The sequence below is a fragment of the Lepidothrix coronata genome, unplaced genomic scaffold, assembly GCF_001604755.1.
Source record: "Lepidothrix coronata isolate B3197 unplaced genomic scaffold, Lepidothrix_coronata-1.0 Scaffold256, whole genome shotgun sequence".
In the NCBI taxonomy this organism is placed as follows: domain Eukaryota; kingdom Metazoa; phylum Chordata; class Aves; order Passeriformes; family Pipridae; genus Lepidothrix; species Lepidothrix coronata.
The window spans coordinates 125,569-145,483 of NW_016690436.1; the positions used below are offsets into that span (position 1 = coordinate 125,569).

The following is a 19,915-nucleotide window of genomic DNA, read 5'->3' on the forward strand; positions in this document are numbered from 1 at the left end:
CAGTGAATTTCCTCTCAATAAGTCAGAGATCATCCTTTCTATAGGATAATGGTTAATGGAATGTCCCTGAAAATGTAGATATAAATTTTTTTATCTGATGACTTTAGTTCATAAGATGTTGCTGTTTAAAGAGTTTGCGGGATTTCAGACATCTCCCAACAAAAGGATCGAGGCACTGCTTGCCATAGCTGAAAAGTTTTGGTGGTTGCCATTAGAAACTCAAGCAAGGCTGGGAGCCTTCAAGGACAGTCTGTGCAGCTCAAGGATGGTGACTGCTGGGTCTGCTCTCTTTGTTCTCCCTGAGGCTGCACAGAAATGTCTGAGCAAGTGACGGTGGGGGAGGAAGAGTGGATCCTTACTGTGGGTACGTTTCCAAAGAGCTGCTGCTTATTGCCTAAGTTTGGTTTCTGCTGGGATTTTTGGTTTGGTTTTTAAGGAATGAACATTCCGCTCATATAGGAATTAAATATATATATATAAATGGAGAACTTCAGTGTTTTTTATTTGTTTCCTGAAGGCTAGGTGATGATTTCTGTGTGTGATACACCGTCACTCTGCAGTGGGAGCAGGTGAGTCACCTGCTCTCAGCCCCTGCAGGCTGTGACTCCCCAGCCTTGCGGTGCCACTGGACTTTGCCAGCCTGCCCTGCCCTTCCCGGGGGGTTCCAGGGACCCAGTGCTGGCTGTGAACACACCAGGGACTCCACATGCCTCTGGCTCTGCACAGGGGGCAGCTGTTGCAAACAGAGGCAGAGATTTTCAAAGCTGACTCTCCTGGGTGAGACACCTGAGCCCTGGGGAATGGCTTGGCTGGATTGGATGGCTCACCCCAGTTCTGCTTGACAAGCTGGAGATGGGGCAAAGGTTGGACTCCATGATCTTAGAGGTCTTTTCCAACCTAAATGATTCTGTGATTCTGTAATTGGGCTGATTTTAGAAATGCTGATCCTGGTTTAGTTTCAAACACCTGATTAACCTGTAGTTATGTACCAAGTTCCCCTTTGCTGCGTTGAAATGCTGGGATTTTAGGAATGCCATAGCAACAGAATCAGACAGGGAGGGAGTCTGGAGTGCAGGGCAGGGAAGCTCGTGCCTGTTTTTCTCTAATGAGCTGAAGCTCTGGAGTGTGCCTTTCCCCCTCACATTCCAGTTTCCCATTTGTGCTCCCTCTGTGCTCCACGCCTCCCTTGGCTGCAGTCCTGCAGTGGAAACTATGCATGGATGCGTGTGGAGCCTGGGGCTGGGGGACCTTCATTCCGAACTTCAGCAAGCCCGTGGTTTGGCCTAATTGGCCCCAAATAACCAGGAGTTGGACAGAATTCCCGGATCTGAGGCCACTTTCACATTCCCCCCTGCCTGGCCCTGGGCTGTGCACAGGGCACTGTCCACACAACACCTCAGCACCCCTGTGTGTGTGAGGATATTTTTTTCCAAACATTCTGAAAAATTGGCACTTCTCTTATTATCTTTCCTCTCCAAGCTATTACAGGCATTCCTAATTCAACTCTGATCCCACTAATTAGCTCAAATACATTTTAATTAGTGGAATTCATTCTGCTGTTAGGTGTGCCAAAATTCATCTCTATGGTTTCTCTGAGCTCAGTTTCTCAAGTTGTCTCCTTTCCAGTCGAGCTCTTATTTTCTAGCAGTACCTTAAGTGTTCTTCGTAGTTGGAAATAATTTCTATCCCATCATCTAAGTCCTTTTTTCATCCTTCACCTTACTGTGACTTATTTCCTGACCTACCACACAAAACAGTCGAAATTCTAGACCTGATAGGTGCAGTTATCAGGGAGACAAAGGGAGCGGGGGTGTGTAAAGCAGGATATTGCAGGAGAGAAAAGCCCTTCAGTGGGAACAGCAGCAGGTCAGGAGCAGAGTGAGAGTCTGAGAATTCATACAGCACTTCTAACAAGACTGAAAAGAGAGAGAAGAGGGGGGTAGAGACACTCACTGAGCCAAGAACAGATTCCCAGAAGAAAAGAACTCTGATTTCAAAAGGAAGGGGGAAAAACGAGTGGATAGAGCAAGTCCTGCTTTGCCAAGGACTCTGATGCAGGAGCATGGCCAGTGCACTCTGCCTGTGCAGCCAATCTGGCTGAGAGGATTCATTTTATCTGCAAAACAAGTCCCCAAAGACAAAACATTTTTATTGCTTTCAAGTTGGTTTCAAAATTAGTCACGGACTGATTTCATCCCTTAAATCAAACTGAAGGTGATCAAGACCTTGCAAAAGGCTTTCATCCAGAGAGGCAGTGCTGGACCCAAAATAAGCAGAAACCTTGCCCAGCATCGCTGCTGTGGAGAATAAACCAGTTTATAAATGTTAATAAAGAGTTGAAAAGCTTTTCAAGTTACTCTGACAAAGCTCAGCACGAGAGGCACGTGACAGGATTCCTTGCAGCGGGTCCGGCATGGGCAGGCTCGGGCAGGGGCTGCCCACGGACTTTGCCTAGTTGGGAAGAGCTGGAACAGCGAGAGCCTCTCGGAGGACAGGGACAGACTCATCCCAGCCCCACGGGCTTTGCAAAGGCCTTACAAGTACCTGGAGCTGGAAGGGAGCACAGCACCCGGGTGATGGCCATGGAAACAAAACACGAGCTGCCCTGAGTCACCAGGACAGCACCTCCGAGGCGTTGGTGATCCCTCAGGCCGAGCAGAGCCATCACTGCTGGCTGGCAGCGGCTCCAGGGAGCTTGGAAAACCAGCTGGAAGCACCGAGCCCCCCAGGTGGTTCCACAGCACGGCTGACAGTGCTCTGTGGCCTTCTGAGTGACAAGAAAGAGTCTGTGGATTGTGGCTCCTGTTCCAGCACCGCTCATGTTTGTGCATGGTCTCACTGTGCTTTGGATCTCATTTTTACAGGCTGCTTTATGTATTTGGAATGGAGGGGGTTTTAACGTTGAATTATGCTCCTCTGGGGTATAAAGAAAGAAGGAAGGAGTGGATTAAGGTACCCAGACATACAGCAAGAACGTTTCTTTCTCAGAAAATGTTGCCTGGCTTCTTCCTCTTGAGCTCTGTGCTGTTAAATACACGGCCTGGATCCATCCCTGGTGTCAAAGTGCTTTTGTTTCATCTACAGTTTTATTCAGTTTCTTGGGAGATGAAAGACAAATAAAGAGGCTGAAAATGTTTTCAAATGCAGCCTGAAAGCACGAGAAAAAACATTAACCTTTTGTTTCATTGCTTGGAAACCCCAAAAAGAGAACTGCAAGCAGCAGTTTGCCCATGAGACTGTCAGTGCTTCCTGTTCTTGTTTCTGCATGTTCTTTCCCTCTTAAGAAATTAGACAAAGAAGAAAAGGGGCACTAAATTGCTGGCATCCCCTGCCCCAGAGTCCTGAATTCAGCTGGCACTGCTCAGGCCCACTTTCAGCACCTCCCCATGCAGTGTCAGAGCGGCCACTGGAGCCATGGATAACATTCCTTGGGAATGCTGTGATGCAGCTTATGATCCCCTGTTTTTCAGTGATAAAAGCCAGACACTAGAAGGAAACAGAGAACATGTTTTTCCCTCTAAGACAGAAGAGAAGAACATGTGTTACAAGCCAGTTTACTCAGCTCAATACCTACTTGCTCGGTATCATAATTAATCAATTCTTCAAGTAGCAAAATAACCAAAATACATGATTTAGCCATCTCACAGTGAGTTGTGTGGGCTCCTTGTAAAAAGCTACTATTTTAAGTTCAGAGATGTTAAAAATCAGATAGAAATGCTTGCACAAGGGGACCTATCGTGTGCTGAGGGGAGAGAATGTTAATTTTACCAAACAAGATGTTTTTCCATCCAGATATTTCTATGGATTTCCCTGGGTGCTGATGTGCGTGTGCCTTATGGACTCCTGGGACTTGGCAACAGCCACACAATAAAGCTCAGGGGAAAGGAATTTGGTCTGACAGTCCAGCCTGGCACAACCCACACCTCTCTGACTGTACAAGGAATGATCCTTAATGATCCCTGCAGTTAACTCTGTCCCAGCTCCTCTGTAAATGCTCCTAAATGAGTTTGCTGATTTAGAATTAGTTTTTCAGCTCAATTTATACATGCCAGCTTTAGAAAAATGTAAGCTTAAATTGGAATATGATAAAAATTGTAGTTCCCATTGTCCAGCTGGGATTTGAGGGGAGTCCTGCAGCAGCTTCCACACTGACCTCAGGCCATCAGCCACCATAAACAGTGGGACAGCTTTTTTTTATAGTGTCATTTTCTTAGTGGGATAAAAAGAAATAATTTTTTAGAGGAACTAACGATCTGAAGAACAAAATACTAATTAAATGGATTTTTTAATGAAACAGGCAAACAACCCTTTTACTTGTACCTTGAATCTCTTTACTTTGCTGTTGATGTTTAACTTGATTCCTTTCTATGGTAACATTCCCTGCAGCACCTCAGGGCACGAGGGAACTGAGCCTGGAATAGCCCTTTTTTTCATCGCTGAAATGCACCAAACCCATTTGCTCAGCACGAAAACGCCATGAGGAGTGGGAATATTGAGGTTCTCTCAGAAGACAAGGCAGAAACACGGAGCAGTGGCACACCAGTGTCCCAGTCCCTGCTGTGTGGGTCTGAGCAGTGCCCAGTGCCCCCAGTGCCCCCAGTGCCCCCAGTGCCCCCAGTGCCCCCAGTGCCCCAGCCCCTCCGAGGGCACAGCTCAGCTGCTCTGTGAGGCACCAGCACCAGCCATGCCCGTGGCTGTGGCACCAGCCTGTGGCCACCACAGGGACAGGGGCTCCGGGCCCTTCCTGACCTGGCCACGCTGGTGACAACCAGCAAAACCTTTTGCACAGTTTGCACTCTGTTCCTGCCCCTGTCGCTCAGGGGCCGTTCTGTTGGGGCACCAGGAGCCTCCTGGCTGGTTTCTGGGCTGTGCCTGGAGCTCGGGGTCAGCCCCAGCAGCCTGCTGGGTGTCCAGCTACAGCCACTCAGTGAGGGAGAGTTCAGAAAGCCATTCCCAAAGCTCCTGAGAATTCCCAGAGAAACATTCAAGGCAGAAGCCAGAGACATTAGAAAGAACAGCCAGCTGCAGATGCTCTTACCCGGGTGAGTGAAAACCTGGGAATACTTGAAATACTCCAGATAGTTATGGCTGGGCAGCAAATGCCACAGCAAAGATCTCTTTGTTTTAAGTAAACCATTAACAGAGCAGCCCAATCACAATGATAAAACCCACACTGATATTCTTGGAATAAACTCCCTCCCTTTAGCTGGCCCATCTGAAACTAAAGCTGCAAAAACTGAGATTCTTCCAATAGCAGGAAAAAACACATAAAGAGCAAGCTCCTGGGACACAAAATTTGGAAAGCTGATCTTTGAAACACAGGAGGTTTACTAGAAGTACATGTATTACAGCAAAGGAGGTCTGCTTTAAAATTTCAGTCCAAAAATAGCCTTTCTCACAGGGTCCTACTTTGAGTGAATATGTAATATTAATGTCATATCACATCACATCATATAATTAAAAACTTTGCCCTTTGCACAGTCAAATTCTGGTTCTTAATTACCCAACTGATTTAATCCATGGTTATGATTTCAGAAAGAACAGTGTGTTTTAACAACAGTCTATACCTGATTTATTAAAATCCTTGAATTATTGCACCTGGAGGGAGTTTAAGTACCAATATATTTTGCATTTTGAACCAAACAGGCTTGCAGAAAAAAAGCTAATAAAAAAAAGGTGTGTCTCAGTTCTCCTCTCTTTTATGTCACCACATACACACGTCGAACACAGAAAGAAGTCAGATTTTCAGTTTAAAATCCGCAGTTGTTACAGGACATTCTATACCCACAGGAAAGGGAGAAGGTAACAATAAGGAACACCTTTCTTTCCTGTCTTTCCAGTCTCACTCAGTCCTGCAGGACCTTGTTTTATAAACCCCACACCAATAATTCTTTCCCACCACATTTCAATTAATCTCACAGTCTTCAACAAATTAGAGCATTAGTTTGCAGCCCCTCTGCTCCTACACAGGTGGTGTCTGTTTAAGCCTGAACTGCTCCAAATCTGGTCATTCACCTTGTTTTCATAAAACACAATTGTGGTTCTTTTTTTCCTTGGCAGAAAGCTCGATAAGAGTATGGCCTTAATCCATTAAAAGCATTAAATCACATTTCTAAGTGGTGAGCCTTCGGCTCCATCCCTGCCATGGGAATCTCATTCATGTGGTAACACATGTCTTGTTGGCAGCCCTCGCCCTGCTTGGATAGGCCAGTGGAGCCAAGGACAGGACAATGTCCCCATCCTGGCTGTGTCACTGGGAGCCAAGGACAGGACAATGTCCCCATCCTGATTATTTTGGTGGGAGCCAAGGACAGGGAAAGCTCCCCATCCTTCCTCTGTTGGCCTGTGAGGGAAATGTGGCCCCAGGTCACAGTAGGGTGTTACCCCCGGCACCCAGCACAGACAGTGGGCAGAGGGACCCTGATTTGGGGAGATAACCAAGGACAGGTTACTGTTCTCAGCCCTGCACTGAGCCCAGCTGGGGAGGGCACAGAGCTGAGGTGTGCCCAGAGCAGCAGCACCTCCGTGCAGCCCGTGGCTGTTGGGAAACACGAGTGTTCACAGCTGACCTGCCACTGACAAAGACTTGGGGTCCCTTTACCCGAGCCACTGGTCTCCATTGTCCCTCTCCCTCCCAAAGGGGACAGATGTTTCCCTCATTTATGCGGAGGGAGGACAGGCAGATAATGAATCCCAGAATGAGTTGTTCCTTCAGAAGCTCCTAGTAACCACAGGGAACGCCAGGCTGGCTGTTCCCAAAACATACCCAGCTTTGCCCAGGACTCAGGCACAGGACAGCAAATGGGAGGCAGCCACTGCTCACACATAAAAGCTTCTGTCAGGGCAGAAGAAAAGCTCAGCATGGTTTAGTTCTGTATTTAAAAAATACAGTAGGAAAAGCTCTTCACAAATCTAAACAGAGGCAGCTGAGCTGGCAGCTATACCAGCCCCACATGAACAAGCACAAAGCAGGGAACTTCCAAATCCATTAGGAGAAAGATTACAAGATATTACTTTAAAAAGATCCATTTCCCCACCAGGCCATGAACCATCATTTCACTCAGACATGCTTCACATTTTGTCCATTCCTGTTTTCTATGGAGAAGTGAAAAGCCTGTTCAGAGAAACCAGAATGGAACGGAATAGATTTAAATGTGCCTTTGTGATAAACACTATTAAAGACTGTTTACTTAATAGAGAATAAAATTAGAAATGGAATCCTTTTAAAAATATAATAACATGTAAAGTAGAAATAGTTGCTATGATTCTTAAAAAACTCAAGCATTATTTCACACATCTCAACACCTATTAAGGGTAAGACAGAGAGCACGAGTGTCCTGCCTTGGAGATTTGTTTATTTATTAAGCCTTAGCAGACACTGTGTCTTACAGGGAAATGGATGAGATGGAACAAAACATGACTGGAGTGAGAATGTCCAAGACATGGAAAAACAAGTGAAGAACAGGCAGTTCCAACTTGTGTATTCACAGGCCAAACCCCAGTCAGTGAAAATGAACAGATGACTTAATCACTTTAACAAATAAGGGTTCTGTTTGGATGTCCTCAGTTGGAGAGAAAGTCCCTGCTGGGCTCCTTGCCGTGCCCTCTGCCCCGGGGGCTGCAGTCGGGGCTCTCAGGGCAGCAGGATGAGGTCCAGCAGCAGTTGCAGGGCACCAGCACAGTCCATGGTGCATCCCTTCCCTAGCACAGGGATCCCCCCTTGAGTGGCCCTGTGGTGGTCCCAGCTCCATGGAGTGTTGTCCCCAGGCTACAGGAGATGCTGTTCCTGCATCACCCAAATCTAAGTCTTATGTGGAGCAAGTCTTCCAAGTCCAGACAGGGCCTGAGCTAGAGGAGCAGCCTTTCTCCTGGCACCACTGAGACACCAAGTGCCCTCAGGTTCCTTGTGCTGGAGGAAGCACTGACCTGCCAGCAGGCAGAGGTGTGCCTGCCCTCAGCCAGCAGTGCTGCTCACTGGCAGGTCTGGGCCACTCACACCCTGTCTGCTGCTCAGGGGAGGTCTGTGCTGGGAACACTGGGATGGACAGAGCAGAGCTGAGCACAGCCAACGGGCCTGGCAGTGCCCTCACCTCATGGCACAGTGATCAGGGGCAGAGGTTTATGGACCTACAGCAGGAATCCCACTGGACCAGCTTCAGAGAATGGTTTTGCCTGTTCCTTGCTAGCAAGGAAAAAGGGAATAGCTTCCTTCCTTCCTTCCCTTGCTCCAGGACTCTCTGGCTTGCCCGGTGCCCAGCCAGCAGCACACCCCTGTCAGTGCCAGAGCAGGCACAGCTCAGTCCTGCCCCAGGGATGACAGGCTGGGCTGAGCTGGGCTGGCATGGACCTGCTGTGCTGCACCAGGGACAGACAGCCCAGACACCAATCCAAGGCCTCTGAATCCTTTGTTTCTTCTGCATTCAAATTCTCGAGGTAGATAAAGAGCAGAAGAAGTTCATGACTTACATTCCTAGACTGATAAGCTTGTTTCCAATTAACTTTGACAAGCCTCCCGCTGAAACTGTAGTGTGACTAAAACTTTGAAGGTGGAAAAAGTATGGAAGTGTTTGACCTTGGCCATTGCTTATCCTAGTAGCAACAGAAGAACTAAATTCACTTTTTCTTTTTTTCACCTTATTTTAGTCAAAAAAGAGCCTTACAGCAGAAGAAATGTGAAAAGCAAATGAAGAGAAAGTTAGATTTCCCTGTCCTTGAGGAGATAAGATTCAGCAAAACCAAAGTGACCTTGGTCAAACTATTTGATAATAAATGGGTGAGCCTTTCTCCCCAGCCTCCCTGGAAATTTAAAACTCATTCCTAACAGCATTTTTCACCTTCTTCCAAAAACTGCCCAAGCTGAATTCATAGAGGTTTTTCGGCAACTGACTGATCTCACCTGGAGACAGATGATAAAATTGAGTCCATCAGAGAGTCCAAAAACCACCTTCCTAATCAGGCTAAATTACTGCTGACCCAATCCCATTTCACTCTGCCTGCATAAAATAGAGCTGCAGCAAAGACACCCAGTGTGATAATTGCTATTGGACATTAATTATTAGCTATTTCCATTTACAGACCAGAATAATATACACGTTAGCTTGCCAGTCATATTACTTCAGATTTAAGGCTAGGGATTGAGGCAGAAAAATGTAAAAAACACTTCAAAGAGTGATTGTTGTACAGTGGCAAGCATTCATCCAACAGCAATTAAATCCCTTGCACAAACACAGTTTGTAAGAGATAAACTGGTTTAAACAGATCCCAGGAGCAACACAAGTATGATTTGCAAACACGTCAACTGCCCCTGTTTTTCTCACGTTGCCTTCGACTCCTGAGCTGCCTCGTGCACACTGTCCTTGTCTGTTCCAGCCTTCCACCCTTCATTCCTGCTCCATATTCCTGGAGTTGATGCCTCCCCCTGCACAGACAGGAATGGGGCTCTCCTGGTGTCCCCTTTGCCTGCCCAGCAATCCATGACCGTCCCTGGCAGTTCTGGAGCCCTGTGATCTCCTGGAAAGCCCCCCCCAGGAAACCCTCACCCAAACTGCCTGTGCCCAGATTCCTGTCTCCAGCAGAACCCCAGGTTTGGTTCTTGGACCTTCCTGCTCCCTCCGTTCACCAAGGCTGCTGCAAGAGCTGTGATCCTTCACAGGGAGCTCGAAGTACAAGCACTGACAGTGACAGTTCTCCTTACAGATTGGGGTATCTTTCATATAAGAATTTAAGGAGCAAACAAGTGAAAGGTTGTTTGGATGAATCACTGGAGTGCAGCACCCTGAGATTTACATTTTAGACTCTACTTAAGGCATAATTCCTCTGGTATTCACTGCAGTATTTTAGCTGTGATGAACACGTGGAATTAATAAGAAACACAACACACTGTAACAAGAGTCCCACTGCTGTCAATGCAACTCAGGAGAGTAAATAGAGAACAGTTATTTATAAAAACACTAAATCATCATGAGACTATTCAAGAGCCTGTCACAGAGAAATCTGCACAGTTTAACACTGGACTTGGAGTTCATAAGAATCCTCAGGCAAAGCCAAACAAACCTGGCTGTTAGCTGGGAGGTGTGGAACAGCCTGGGCTGACTCCCACGGCCAGCACTGGGCCAGCATGAACCTGATCTCCGGGTCAGGCTTGGGCTCAGCAAAGGACCCTGAGGGCTGTGAGAAGGGGGTCTGCTCCAGAGAGAGAGCTGAAGGAGCCAAGTGTGGGACAGCCAACCACCAGACTGTCTCTGCCTGTTCTACAGCCCTTTCTCTGGGAGAAATGCCTGGGAACCATATTTTCCCGCCTACCCAGAAACCACGTCCATAGCATTTGTACTTTCAGATACATACACAGACAGAGGATGTGTGTATATGCACAGGAACAGCTCACCCAGGGGATTTGCTGAGGGTGATGTAACCACAAAGGAAATTATAGATATCTAATTATGTAAAAAAAAAATGTAGTGTTTGACTCAGGTGACCACTCATCATGAGTGATCAATATAATCAAAATTATTATGCCAAGTAATTGGACCTGGGGCCACCAGCACAGCCCAGGAGCCCTGGCTCCAGAGCAGGAGGAGGCAATGAGCCCTTCAGGCAGGAGAAGGTCAGAGGGTGCTGAGGTTGGCCCCACACAGTCACTGCTGATCTGAAGGTACAAAACCTTATGCAAGTCAACAAGTCGTCTTCAACAGGACTTGGGTGTCTGGCTGGAGTGGGCACAAGGGCTTCTTCTTTTAGGAACCATTGCCCAGAGCAGCTGTGGCTGCCCCATCCCTGGAGTGTCCAAGGCCAGGTTGGAGCAACCTGGGCTAGTGGGAGGTGTCCCTGCCCATGGCAGGGGGTGGGACTGGGTGGGCTTTGAGGTCCGTTCCAACCCAAACCAGTCTGGGATTGTAAGGGAAAATAAGAGCATGAGAGAATGACTGTGACCATTTAATGTTAAAATACACAAGTCTGTTCTGTGTTATCGACAGAGACATTTTTGTTATATCAAAAAGCAGCAAACCAGCCCTTTGATAGGAACTGGAACCACAAGTGCAGTAACAGAATTTCAGAGCAGAAGAGAGCTTGAAGGAAGACTCAGAGATGTGTTTGTAAGGAGAACAGAGGAATTGCCATCAGTAAAGAGGCACAGATGTGAGCATTTGAACTGACAAACTCACTCCAAATTTGCAGTACTGATCAAAGGGTTGACATGGAAAAACATCTCTGAATTTCTTCTCCCCTGTAAATTAGCAAGCATCCTTCATTCAGTTGTACTTGATTGTTTGTGGGAAATGCCCTTTATAGCAAATAGGAAGAACACAATAAAGCTGCAAGAATAACACTGCCTGTCATCTCTTACCTTCCCCAAGGCTGTCAAAAATGGAAGTGTTTAGCATACAGAGACCATTGGAGCATATTAAAACTCTGAATTTCAGTTTATCTACAGACCTTGCTCTTTAAAGAGGCAGCTGAGAGCCTCTTGCACTTGGGGCAAAGCCTCCAGGAGCATATTGAAACAAACCTCTACACCACCCTTTCGGAACTCCATCTGCTCCAACTCAGGTCACAAAAGAACCTTCTTATTTTCCTTGTGCCTAGAGAGAGTTCAGCACAGGGTCAAAGGAGAAATGGTTAGAAATATTAAAAATGGAGAGGAAATAAAAAAGGAAAAAAAAAACTCAGGAGAGCAGATCCTAGAAATACTGAAGTTTAAAGCCTGAGAATTGGCAAGTGGCCAAGGAACATAGTGCAGAGAGACATGGGGATTGCAAGGAATTGGCAGGCAGACAGCATGGGAGATGCCAAATGAGAGCTCTCAAAGAGTGAAATGAGTCACAACTTAAAGAAGGAGATCTAAGAAAGAAATCCAGCACAAGGGAGAGGGAGAGAAAGGAGACATGATCCAGGACTTGCAGCTTCAAAATGTTGGACAGAAATAACTGAAAAACCCAATTCTCCAGATTCAATCTGGGATGTGACAGAGAAAGGCAACAGCCCAGGCGATGGGGCACACAGAGAAAGCACTTGCAGGGAACCGGGATAAAGCCACGGTCAAGAAAAGCAGTGGAATTTAAGTCCGGAATTGCTCCCGGGCAGGGAGCTGCAGGTTTCTGTGAGCATTTCTCTCCCTTATCTCCAGGCTTTGCTATGCAAAGTGAGCCAGGACTGCTGCGATGCTGCTGCAGGGAGGAGCAAATTTAACAGGAACTCATTCCTTTGTAAAAGTCTCTTGGCTTCCCTGGAGATTTCAGACAAACCTGCAAGTTTAGGCTCCATATGAAAGTTGTGCTGCACTCTCGGCTAGTCACGGCTTTATTTCTGTCTCTGCCTGCTTGCCGTGGTAAGGAATAAAGCCTTGCCTGGTGAGAAAGGGCAGAGTCCTTGTTTCAAGAGAGATTTAAATATGAAAGGATGTGCCACTTGTTTTGCAATCTGCAGCATCTGCTCTTTAGCTCTGACCTGGGCACACAGGCAGCACACAGTGCTCTCTGCTGTCAGCTCATCCGAAATCCAGAGCAACTGCTGGTGAGCTCTCCTTCCCTCTTTTGGGCTCTGACCTCTGATCAGTAAGCTGAAGTTGCTAAATAAGGATACATGCTGAATCTTTACCCCGAAATAATTTATGCACTCTCTTTATTATTTGTGCTTACTAATCCTGATTTAGCACAGTTAACACAAGCAGTCGTAGTCTCAGATCCAGGTGCACACACACATGTCCAACACAAACCACTCAGTTATAATTCCAGCAGCTTCACTACCTTCTCCCTTCACAGCCATTTTCCCTTTTGGTAGAAAGGTGTTTTTTTACCACCACCATCTTACATACAAGTGCACTTTGAATCCCTCTCTAAGCAGCGATTAGGGTCGATGAGAGTGGTGGGGGGTGTGGAGGAGGCGGGTGGGGGCTCTGGGCTCCCAAAGCCTCTCACCTCGCTGAGCTCACGCCCGTGGGACAGAGCAGGGACAGCCAGACCCAGTGGGTGGGTGTGAGACTGCTCAGACTTTCCAGAGGTGACACCTTAGAGCTGCTGAGGACCAGGAGCTCTGCCCCCACCCCGACTGCTCAGTGCCAGTCTCACAGCAGAGCACAAACGGGGTTTAACCAGCTGTGGGGTCCAGCACATTCACCTGAGCCTCGGGACCTGTCCAGCCTTAAAACTGATGGAGTGGGGGATCCCCCACCCCCAGTTTCTGGCAATGTCCAGAGTCATTTCCCCACTGGTGTGGTTTTGTTAAGTACTACAGAGCAGTACCATGGAACTTGCCCAAAACCCAAACCAAAGTGACTCCTGATCCTGTGCCATAGGATGGGCTGGTGAGCTGGGATGGATTTGGGACATCCAGCACCAAACACCTCAGCGGGAGGGAAGCACAGGGCCCTCCAGATCCCAACCACAGTTTTGGGAATGGCAAAACCTCAGGGATTTTTATTGCTTTTGCTGAAAATTAAATAAAGGCAGCAAAGCTCTTAAAAGAACAGAAAGCTCATGGCAGAGTGTGGCCTCACATGTTTATCCCGTGTCTCCAGAAGTACTCGGAGCATTTGTCATGTGGAAAAGCAAGCCAAGCAGCTATTTTTAAACTCCTTTTATTCAACACATATGGGCTGAATTCTGTTAGAAATAACGACCTTCTGATGTAGTTATTGCAATTGCCACTAGACAGAGCTGTTCATCTGATTTCTAACCTCAGCAGTATTTATGTGCTAGAAATCCAAGAGGAGTTTGTATTACAGACTCCCTCAGAAAAGTGGCACATGCCTGTAACAACTGCCTGGCGTGAGCAGCCAGGGTGTAGCTCTTGCAGGACACTATAAATAATCTCACTGGAGCTGAGGGCAGCATCTGCCTCCCATGAATCCCCCGGTCCCTCACCAAGAGCGAGTGATAAAGAGATGACAAATGAGAAAAAACCCTGTTTTTTCTTAGTTAAACTGCAGTATATGTGTTGGACTTGAAAATAAGGAATACATCTGGAGATCCAAAAGTGCTGTGGCAAATCCCTGACTGTGGAGTTACCGTCAAACACATTTTGCCAGAATTTGGGAAAGGTGCAAACAACGGTACCTTTGGAAAACAGAGAAGTTTTCCTTCCGGGCAGGGAACTTGCATTCAGACAGTCAGTAAGGGAGTGCCAGAGGACTGGACTCAATGATTAGGACAGTGCAGGTTGTTAAGATACAATATTGCAGTTAATCACCAGGCAATGCTCCATCTGACCCTGGTTGCTGCAGCACGGGTGGGGCCTCCTGCCAGTCCCTCCCACCAGGTAATGCAGAAATCACCCCGCAAATTAAGTGCTTGGGGACATCCATGGGGTTGTGCCAGTTGGTAGCATCCAATTATCTGCTCTTTTCTGAGAAATTGAGGGTAAACCACATTTTCTTTAAAGACAAGCGAGCCTTCCTTTTGCGAGGAAGCAGAGAGAGATCAGCATCAGTGCTGGTTCTCCCAGGCCCACACCCTGATTTGCATCACAGGCAACCCGGAGCAGGAATTTCTGGAATTTCTGCAGCTGTATCTGCAGCACTGATTTCACCTGGTGATTGGAGTTAAGCAGCTGTGAAGGCCCAGGCAGCTCCAGGCCAGAGTCCCCCCTCAGAGCAGGGCTGTGAGTGTTTCCCAGGGGGTCAGTCGTGTCCCTGTTGCTCTCGGGTGTGGGGGTTCAGGTGCTGTTTCTGTGTCAGGCTCAGTGAGTGCTGAGGCAGGAACTGCCCCTGTGGGCAGGGACCCTCTCAGGATGTGCAAGGCCCCAGAAGGATTTAGCACCACACCTCAGCACCTTAATTAACACCTTTGTTACTTCAGAATATACCTGTAAAACCTTTGGCTCTTTTTCTCACTCCCTCAGCTCACTGACTGCCCCATTTGTTTTCTGTCAGTCCTTGCCCTGTTCGTGGGGTGATTTCCCTGCAGAGCTGCAGGGCTCTCCCCAGTTCCCCCTCTGCCACCCTGCCTCATGCTCAGCAGTCAGGAGAGGTGAGAGAAGAGCCCCCGACCTGACTGGGGGCTCCAGCTCCCCTTGAACAGTGCCACAGGCACTGAGTGCACAGTTTGGCTCTGCTCTCAGCATTATTCCTCCCCCAGACACCACCAAGCCCCGAGGCTGAGCCATGCCCAGCCCATTGTGCAGGGGGAGGGATGGGATTGGGATCGGGATCAGGAGAGAGGAATGGGTTGGGAGCAGGTGGCAGTTCCTGCTCTCTGCTCCACCTCCTGCCTGGGGCAAAGTGCAGGGCCACAGCCCAGCCAGTAGCACATTAAACCAGAGTAATTTAGTAGTTGCAATTTCCAGCACTAATTATTTCTATAAAGCTTCTGAACCCAATGACATCTGTTGCACCTATTGCCTCCTCACCTCTTGCAGAATTTTTAGCTGGGAGAATTAAAAGATGGGTCATATCCACATGGAGATTAAAAAAGGAAATTATGATCCCTTTGTCAGTTCCTCTGATGATCTCTGGACATTGGCAAAGGGTTAGTCAGGGTTTGAAGGCGTGTAAGGCAGAAAGAAACATCAGCAGGTGTGTAGGAAGCACTGCAAGAAAGATTCAGGCCTGGATACACAGCCCAGATATTGGGTCCCCAAGTTCTGCTTTATTCCAGCTCATTCTCCCTCTGGACAGCTCAGTGGAACAATGTCAGGAGTTTAACATTACCTGGTATGCCCAGGACTTCTTTCCTGAAGTACAGTTCTGCTGTGGGGCTTCAGTGAGGATACGAACTCCTGAGCCTTGGATTTCAGTCACAAGGATGCACTAGAAAAGCACAAGAGGATTATTAAATTAAATTATTAAAATTAAATTATTAAATTATTAAAAATGCCTAACTCTCAGTTCTAAGCACTATGGTGACAATCTGGCTGCATAAAACCCTTGCAGGTGGTTTAGAAAGTTACACATTCACATTCCAGTGAGTGATGCCTTTTTTTGCATAGAGATTATATGTGTATTTGAGGAAATCTCAATCATAGCAACAAAATTTCATCTGCAATATAAATATCTGTTGTACGGTAACCTTGGAGGAAGCTCTACATTTCATAGGGGTCAGGGGTTGCTGAAATAATGATATAGCACAAAGAGTAAATCTTCGAAGTCTGTCAGCTAATTGCACAAATGACTCTTTTGATACAAAATACACAAAAAACTGAAGATGAGAATTTTCCAGCCCCTTCTGTGTTCGAGCACATTTTCCAGAGTTAAGGATTGAGCACAGATCTGAATGGGGCATTTGGGCTGTCCTTAAATTCGGTGCTCTTCTGCCCGCTAGATTACGGGACCAGCATCCAAACAGTCACTTCTGCACTGTAAAACTGCTGGGTAATTCTTAAAGATAAAACATTTATTGGTGACAATACAAAATTCAACTACAGCTACATCCACTGCCAGGCTCCTGCTTTCCCCCAGTGTGTGCTCTTGCCCCCCCCCCGAGTTCTTCCCCCATTTTTGTCCCTTCCTATCTGCCGTGATATCTTGTTGACTCTACCTTAGAGTCACTGAGACCAGATCAGTTGGAAACATTTAGCAGTCCATGAACTGAGTTCTTGTCAAACCAGCCTCTGTTTTTTACATTTTTTACATTTACATTTGCAAATGTGTTTTTTCAGCAAATACAACATTTCTTGGGCAAGACATGATGTAAATATTGGCTGACAGTGTCCTAGCAGCAAAGCTGTGCAGATACTAGCCACATGAAGAAGTCTGCTGTATCTGGGCTAATAAAAGCAGAATATTGTTCCTTTTCCAGTCCCCATGCAAGGGCCATACTGCAAGAATAATGCTCCTCTGCAGCCAGGGAAATCACACCAGTACTGTTGGCCAGGGTTGGAACAGCACTTGTGTGCATGCGGCACGCATGGACTGTAAATTGATTTAATTTTGATGTCATGAGAATTAATTGATAATGGTCCCTGATATGGGAACATGAAGCTCAAGTCTGAGAAATAGATTCAAGAATATGCTTTGTTTTGGGAAAGTGACACCTCTGACTTTAAAAAAGAGAAATTCATGGATTCTTGAGCTGATCAGCATAAAAAACCTTTGGAGTAAAGTCAAGTTCAGACTTGGGTGAAGCCGATGAAGTGCTCAAGCTCTAAAGGCTGGCCATGTCCTGGTTCTCAAGATGTTGGAGGAGGGAGCTCCAACAGTGCTTTGGGAACACCCACTCACTTTGGCCAAAGGGCCTGGAGGTCACTCACCTCCGGGTCAGCCTGTGACCCTTCTCCCTGCAGAGCCGACACCGGGTGGTCGCTGGGCTCAGAGATGGGGGCACCCGGTGCCCGAGCTGGGCCGAGTTAAACCACAGCTCAGAGTCGCAGCTCCTCATTTCTGTCAGTGTTTTCGGAAAGTTTTCCGTGCATCTGCTTCTCCATCCCACCACAGAGTGGCACTGCAGCAGTTGCCATCCGCCCCGGCCCGAGGGTGAAGGACTGGTGACAGCCAGGTCTGGGCTGCACTGAGTCACCACAGCTACCCTCTGCTCACACCGTAACACCCCCGCACAGGGTTCACTTCTTTGCACTTGCAGGAGCCATTTGGGGGGAGTTTCCTGCTTCACGTCTACTGACAGTCTAAAGCCTTTCCTTCTGCCCTCGCGCGGGACCCGCTACATAAACCACAAGGAGCACAGGTTGGGTTCTGGAACGCTGGAACTGGGTTAGACTGACTCCCTTCTCCCAGAACAAACCCTGTGCTGGCAGGGCTGTCCGAGGCTGTGTTCAGCTGGCAAGGGCTGTCAGCTGGAATCACCTCAAAGTGATGGGGAATAAAGTGATTTCTGAACTAATCAAACCCACGATACCTTTGTCCTTATTCATCTCCAGTTTCAAGGCTGTGAGGAGCCGCCTGCCGAGAAGAGCTGGCCAGCAGTCCCAGATTTATTGGCCGTTTTGAGCCAATGGTACATCCATTGGGAATTCACCCTCTTCCAGCTATCTTCACACAGGCCAGCCCCCCCGACCTGCATCCAGACATGTTCTATTGCCACAGCCAGGATTATCTCTTTGGCTTGGCCCACACACTCCTCTGTTGCCTCCCTTACCCCGATAGCTGAGACAGAGCTGGCTCCAGCAGTGCTGCTGCCCCAGCCAGCTGGCAAACCTCCTCCCTACCAGCCTGCACTTATCATCTCCCTCTCGTCCAAGAACTGCTTTGGGATGATTTGTTGCCACTGAAGTGCTGCTGCTCCCAGCAGCTGCCTGTCCTGTCTGGCAGCTGGAGCCATCTCTCCTCGAAGTGTGGTGCTGGCAGGGCTTGGCTCGGGGACCCCAGCCAGGCACAAGTCATGCTCCCAGGACCAGTCCCTCTGCAGTCACTGGAAAATAGCCCCCAACTGCTGGGGGGGGAAACAGTGGAGTGAGAACTAAAGGAACTAACAAGGAAATGGAGTAAAGAGACAGAAAGGAGAAGCCAGACACTCTTGGGAAACTCTTATTACTGAAAATGCTCTAAAATTAGTGTGAGAGAGAGAGAATGAAGGGACCAACGGAGCTCATTGACAAAAATGCCATACATCTCATGCCACATCACATCCTTCTCGTGGGTGAGCTTGTTCTGAACAATCTCAGAGCTCATCTTCGAATTCGTCTGGAGAGGTCAGGCCGGGAGATGAGAAGGGGAAGCAAAGCTTTGGGGAAGCTCTGAGCTGGCATGAAAAGCTCTGAGCTGGCTGTCACTCATTATGCTTCAAAGCTATTGGTGTTCACTTAGTTTTTAATTGGAATGAGAAAAGCAATATTGGTTTTGCTTGCTATTGCTTTGTTACACTTGCCATCTCACTTGATTCATGGTAATCCTTTTACCACAGCCGTCTGCCAATTTGCAGGCAATTACTTGGACATGCTGAGCCCCTCTGGTTGCAGGAGAATGTTAATCTGCACCATCTCTCCTGCTTCCCATCCACCCCAGCAGTGTGTGCCCTTCCCCTGTCACTGCTGAACAGTTCCCAAAATGGACTGAAACTCAGGACCTACTGGACACAGCTTTGCTTTTGATGTATCAGAAATGCTTTATCCTTCCATTTTCAGGGATTAAGCAGATCCTGGGATATATTATTCTGATATTTTATTATTCTGATTTTTCTGTAAATGCACATTGTTTTGCTTGAATTGTTTTTTCCATATCATTACAGAGCAAGATGAAATTTCCAGAGCTTGAAGATAAAACAAATAGTGCTCTGGATATTTGAACTCATTCACTGTCCAGGCAGTTAATGAAAGTGCAGATCCACTCCTTAAGTTCAGGGCCAGCTGTGTATTCACCTTCTCCCTTGTTTGGAGGGACAGGGTAGGACTTACATCCCTAGAGGAGTGAGAAAGACTTTTTTGTCGTATTTTTGTCATCAGCAGTTGAAGACTGTCAGGAATTGCATGGACCTTCTGAGTTTTCTTGTATCAAAACATGGCCCAGACTTTGCTGCTGCTGAAGCTGATGGGTTCCATGTGAAGGGGCCTTCAGATCTGGAGTGGTAAGGGCTGTGCTGTGCAACAGGGCTGACATCTGGGGCTGAGCTGGGAGGGCCCAGCTTTGTTCTGTCAGCAAACTGCTCCTGGAATATGTGCCTGCATTCCTGCAGAACCAGAGAGCAAGGACAACTGGGATCCAGTGTGGCCTGCAGAGCACACAGTCACCTCTCCTGGGTTAGCTTTTGGAATTAAGCTGGTTGGGTACAGGAGGGTGCAAAACAGACTGGGTTAGTCCTCAGGAACCTCTGAAACTCCGGGGATATTGGAATAAATCCATCCTCAGCTGCATTCCCAGCCTGCACAAAGGAGGGCTTGGGCATTTGAAGGGAGAAGGCAGCTCCAGTTCAACCCGTGGGATAAACTGAATTCATTAGTTAATTGTGTGTGCTTCTAATGGGGGTGAGTTCTGTTCCAAGCCCTGTCCAGAGATGCTGCCTGAGATGGGAGGGGGGCAGGAATCCTTCCAGCC

General features: G+C 47.6%; 1 long non-coding RNA gene across 3 annotated transcripts in view; it reads right to left on the bottom strand.

The window, feature by feature from the left end:
• Window positions 1–19,915, bottom strand: part of LOC108507451 — an 83,643-nt gene that overhangs the window by 3,834 nt on the left and 59,894 nt on the right. For all 3 annotated transcript variants that reach the window (XR_001878141.1, XR_001878142.1, XR_001878140.1), the window contains exon 3: window positions 15,644–15,742. This is a non-coding gene — a long non-coding RNA (uncharacterized LOC108507451). The remainder of the gene's footprint in view (window positions 1–15,643; window positions 15,743–19,915) is intronic.